A 6,132-nucleotide genomic window follows, 5' to 3' on the forward strand; every position below is an offset into this window, starting at 1 on the left:
GAAAGAAAATCCGGCTGCCGTGCAGAATAGACCACTCCAGACCACGCGATTCCAAGAGGGGGAGGAGGTTTATTTAGGGGAAAGGACAAAAGTGGGGAGACAGTGGGAGAGATAAGAAGTTAAACAGAGGGCGAGTCGGGGGTTCTGCCTGTTTTATATGGGCGGTGACGTAGTATCTCCCAGGTAAAGGTGAGGTAGCCAGGTGGATTCTGGGAGCGTGGGGTTGTTCCCTCGGCAATGATGTGGGAGTCACCTAGAAGTGATGTCACTGGGTTCGGAGCCTGATACCAACATATCTCCCTTTTTCTTATTATAAACAAGAGAAGAAAAGTGGAGGGGAAGTCGATGGTGAAACGGGAGTTGGGGCACAGTGTCTCTTAAGCTACTTCCTGCTGTGTAGGGGCTTAGTCCATTGTGGGAGTAGCTGGCTTTCACTGTCGGGGTCCACTCGGTAGATATGTGTATCAGGTTCCTCTGTGGACAGCGGCTGGTAATCCTGTAACAGGAACTGATTAATAATTTGGTTAGAAATAATAACACCAGGAGGATGGCAAGAAAGAGAGTATCTTGTTTTTTTTATATGGGGTTTTTTCAAAAAATCTTAGAACTGGAGATCTCACGTTCCTTAAAAACAGCATTCTTCCTGGACAAACCAGCGGAGACCATTTCAGGACATCCGGTCCTCGTCGGTTCTGAAGCAACACAGCTGGAATCTCGCAGGTCTTGTGGCGTTGGTGGAAGTGGTTGGTCTGTGACCTAGCATATGTATCTGACAAGACCAATATGGGCAGCCCCCATAATCATCTGGTCAGTTTTTACAATAATCTTTTACCTGGTCAAGGAGAAAACAAGTGTAGAGAGCATGACATTTAAATGAGTAATGGATATAGAGATGATATCAGCTTGGACTGGTTTTTGGCCCCCGGCTATGGAGCAGTTTCCTGACCCTGTTTGGAAAGAGATGTTTTTTAACTGTGGGGGTCTCTTGACCCTCGAACCTTCGGATGTAAGGCCTGACCTGGATAGAGACAAGCAGCAGGGGAGGATGAGAAACCCAAGTCTAGTCCAGTGAGGTCGAACTCGGCTGCCGGAGTAGAGTCTCATGTTCTGGGATTGAGGGCAAGGTGGGTGATTTCGAAGTCCTCTGGAGCTTAATAGAGCATGGTCCTGTTAGAGTCAACGTGTATGAAGAGTCAATTTTAGGTGGGGGGATGAAAGGCTTGAGGTGAGACAAGTGGACCCAATGAGGGAGTCCCTCAAGTTTAGCAGCTGTAGGGGTCACAAGAATTACCTTAAAAGGGCCCTACCATTTGGGAGAGAGGGGTGAGGGCCGGTGATCTGGAGGGGAGAGAAGGACTTGGTCTCCAATGCTGACAGGCGGTGGACAGAGGGCAGTGTGTGGTCGAGGTAGATGGCTGTCAGCAAAGTTCCACAAGAGAGAACGGAGGTGGCAAAGTAATGGGGTGAGTAGATGGTCTGGGAGGGGAGAGCACTTAGGTGAAAGACCAGGAGTTAGGACTGGATGTCCATACATGAATTCAAAGAGTGAGATGAGGAGAGGCCACTTGGGGAGAGCTCGTAGCCTGAAAAGGGCCAGAGGTAAAAGTTTTACCCAGTCAAGGTGAAGTTCCTGTGACAGCTTAACAAGAGTGGTTTTTAAAGAGTGGTTAGTTCTTTTCTACCTTACCTGAAGATTGAGGGTGGTAGGGAATATGAAAATGCCAGGGGATGTCTAAGGCCTTAGATATAATTTGAGAAATCTGGGAAGTAAATTCAGGACCATTGTCTGACTGGAGGGAGGCCCTGTCAGAGTACATGTTCCTTTCTCACTAAGCGAACTCTCTCAAATAGAGACCAGATTGGGCTCCTATACCTCTAACTCCTCCGCCTTTATTAAAGAGTTCCAGTACATCACTCAGTCTTATAGCTTGACTTTTCATGATGTTCATATGATTCTCACTAACAATTTACTTCCTGATGAACGCAGGCGAGTTTGGGAAGAGGCAAAAACGCATGCAGATCAGAGTCATCAGCCAGACGGAACATATCCAGTCAGATCTGAGGCGGTTCCTGACCAGGATCCTCGATGGGATTACAATTCTGCAGGTGGTATCTTAGCTAGAGATAGATTTATAACATGTCTTTTGGCAGGCCTAAGAAAGGCAGCCTTAAAGCCAGTAAACTTTGAAAAACTCCAAGAGGTTGTCCAGGACAAACAGGAAAACCCGTCCCAGTTTCTGGAGCGCCTTACAAAGGCTTTATTGCAGTATACCAATCTGGACCCTGAAAATCCGGAAGGTATGCAACTTCTGATGACCTACTTTTTTTCCCAGAGCTACCCCGACATAAAAGCTAAACTTAGGCGATTGGAGAGGGGGCCCATAACTCCACAGGCAGAAGTCTTGGCGTTGGCCTTCAAGGTATACCATGAGAGGGATGAGAAAGCCCGAAAACAAAAATACCATATGCTGGCAAAGGCTATTCGACCAGCCTCAGCCACTACCCCAGACTCCTGGTCCCTGAAGACTCAGGGACCACCTGGCCCCTGCCATAAATGTGGTCAACAAGGTCATTGGGCGAGGGCTTGCCCCAACCCCAGCAAACCAAGGGGACCGTGCCCCAGGTGCCATCAGAAGGGACATTGGGCTGTTGATTGCCCTCATGTTGCTCAGAACAGAGTGACATCACTCCCAGAAAACCCTTCAGCTGACCTTCTAGGATTGGCTATGGAGGACTGACGGGGCCCGAGCTCTCTCGATCCCACCATGCCTATCACTAGCAGGGAGCCCTGGGTAGATATTATGGTATGTGGAAGACCCATCTCCTTTCTCTTGGACACTGGGGCCACTTACTCGGTCCTGACAGAGTTTTGGGGACCCACCTCACCTTCACGTTTTCCTATTGTCGGGGTAGGAGGACAACCTTACCTTCCTCACCAGACTCCCCCACTTAGTTGCATTTTTAGGGGTGTACCTCTCACCCATTCATTTTTGGTAGTGCCTACATGTCCTGTCCCCTTATTGGGAAGAGATATTTTAGCTAAGTTGGGAGCCTCTATTTCCTTTGCTCCCCCAATTCGCCTAAACCCAAGCTCACCAGCAGTTCCTCTGCTCCTTCTTCTAGCCAGTCAACCTACTAACACTAACATGTTATTTCCCTTACCAGCTTCTCAGGTAGACCCCCGAGTTTGGGACGTCCAGAACCCCTCTGTTGCTAAACACCATTCTCCTGTTGTCATCCAGTTACTGGACTCTACCAGGTACATCACCCAAGCTCAATACCCTCTTCTGACCTCTTAAGGAAAAAACTCCTTCGCACTACCTCTTCTCCCTTTAATACCCCTATATTAGCAGTTAAGAAACCTAATGGTACCTTTCGCCAGGTCCAAGACCTCAGACGAATTAATTCTGCAGTGGTTCCCCTCCATCCTGTTGTGGCTAACCCTTACACACTTCTTTCTACTATACCCTCAGGGACCTCTCATTTCTCAGTCCTAGATCTCAAGGATGCATTCTTCTCTATCCCTCTAGATGCCCGATCACAGGACATTTTTGCCTTTACCTGGACAGATCCTGACACCCACCTTTCTACCCAACTTACCTGGACTGTTCTACCCCAGGGATTCTGGGACAGCCCACACCTATTTGGCCAGGCTCTGGCTTCTGACTTGCTCTGTTTATCTCTCCCTAGATCTAAGGTTGTACTTTATGTAGATGATGTGCTTCTCTGTAGCCCCTCCCTAGAGATTAGCCAAGCTGACACTGCTGTTCTTCTAAATTTCCTTTCCAGTAGTGGCTACAGGGTCTCACCTTCTAAAGTCCAACTGTCTACTTCTCATGATACATTTGTCATTAAGGAAATTAAAAGCAAATCCACAATAGGATACATTTTCTATATCTAGTAGGATAGCTATACAAATATAAAAAGTGGGCAAATTTGTGGAAAAATTGCCTTCTTTATAAGCTCTTGTTGAAAATATGAACTGAGTTAAACAGTATTTCTACTCATAAGTATATTCACAGGATAAAAATGTGCTCATACACAACCTCCTCTGAATGCACATACTACAGTATTATTCATAGCAGATATCCTAATGAAGCCACACAAATGTCTATTAGTACATGGATGTATTCAAATGATGGAGTATATCCACACATTATGGTTTTTAAGGTTCTGTCTGTGTGCTTTCTTTCTTTCTTACTTTCTTTCTTTCTTTCTTTCTTTCTTTCTTTCTCCCTTCCTTCCTTCCTTCCTTTCTTCTTCCTTCCTTCCTTCCTTCTTTTGTTTTTTCTTTCCTTCCTTCTTTCATTTCTCTTTTTTTCTTTCGAAGACAAGGTCTAACTGTACCGTTCTGGGTAGCCTGGAACTTTCTGTGTAGACCAGGATGGCCTTGAACTTGAATTAAAGGCATGAATCACTGTGCCTAGCTTTAAGTTGTTTTTCATAAATACATGAAATAGTTCATGTGTGCACATACTGTATAAATCATAATAAATATATTTTCCTCTCATATTTCTTAATGGTTAAAACCAAAAAAAATGCCCCTTCTCCTTTATAAAGTGCAATATTATTTAGCCATAGGAATTAAAGATGTGACACAAGATAAAACTGTTCAGATGAACCTTGAAGGTGCTGTTGTGCACCTACACATATGTACACACACACAAATAATGAATAAAGTAATAGTAACAAAAGAATCATTGTCTCAATACAGTGGGCAAAATATTGTATGATTCTATTTTTGTGTGGTGTCCAGAAGAGTTGAATCCATAAAAAGGGAAAAGGAGGAAATAAATGGTTACCAGGGACAAGAAGAAGTGAGATTGAGAAATTACTTAAATTAATGATCATAAGGTGTCTCTTGGAAGTAATAAAAATGTTCTGGGATTCTCTAATGTTGTTAGCTGTACAACTTTGAATATTCAAAAATGTTGAATTGTACTTTTAAAAAGAAAAATGTTATAGTATTTGAATATATAATGATGGTTATATATAAAACTATAAAATTACATTTATCTACGGAAGAGTTAAAACAGATCAAGCAGGCATTGAAAAGCAGTAATTTAAGTGACTGAAAACCCCCTTCACCAAATATTACCAGGTACTTCCAAAGTAGTTATAAATCTAAATATTACCAAATATTGGCTAGCATGTAATATTACAGCAGCACTGGACATGCAAGTCTAATTTTGTATAGTTTCTCAGCTAGTTTTATTGATACTATTCAGATAATACACACACACACACATATGTATACACACACATATATACACATATATGTATATATATGCCAAATATATTACAATAAACAACATAGATATTTTTGCCTGTAACAAAGAAACTCTACCTTATCTATAACCAAAAGAAATAAGCACACTTGTCACCCAAGACTCATAAAATAAATAGCCATATTTTCCCAAGTCATAATAACTTAAACTAGAAATCACCTAAATGTCAATCAGTAGGAACATAAAAGTTATAGTCAAATGATAGATTGCAATGATACATAAAGAGCCAATCTATTGAAATTAATTCATGCAGTGCAAATGAGCTAAGAAAACAGTATGTAGACTAAAAGAAGCTATATACACACAATGGATACGCTATATGATTCTACCTATGTTATATGCATGAGAACTGAAAAAACTGGCAGATTTCTCATTGGTTAAGAGCACTTGTTGCTCTTACAGAAGAGCCAGGTTCAGTTTCCAGCACCCATATGACAGCTCACAAACATCCATATAACTACAGATCCAAGGGATCTGAAACTTTCCCTCTTCTCACATACATGGGCACCAAGTGTTGGAAAAACACTCAACCACATAAACTAAAATGATTAAATAAAAAATCTTTTAAAAGAGTAGGGCAAACTAATTGTATTCTATAAATTAACAGCAGTTGCTAATGGTAGAGGGCTGGAAACTGAACAAAAATGTTGTAAGAAAAAACCTTAGGGAATGCCAGACAAACTGCATAATGTGTATACTGATTTCATACATATACACAAATGTAAAACTTTAATGTATATTTAATACTTTCACATTTTACATATCTCACAGAATTCTTTAATAGTTCAACTATGAAGTTAATAACAGATGAAATAGCAAAGAAGAGCTATAAACCTTTCTGATT

The sequence above is a fragment of the Arvicanthis niloticus genome, chromosome X (genome assembly GCF_011762505.2).
Source record: "Arvicanthis niloticus isolate mArvNil1 chromosome X, mArvNil1.pat.X, whole genome shotgun sequence".
NCBI lineage: Eukaryota > Metazoa > Chordata > Mammalia > Rodentia > Muridae > Arvicanthis > Arvicanthis niloticus.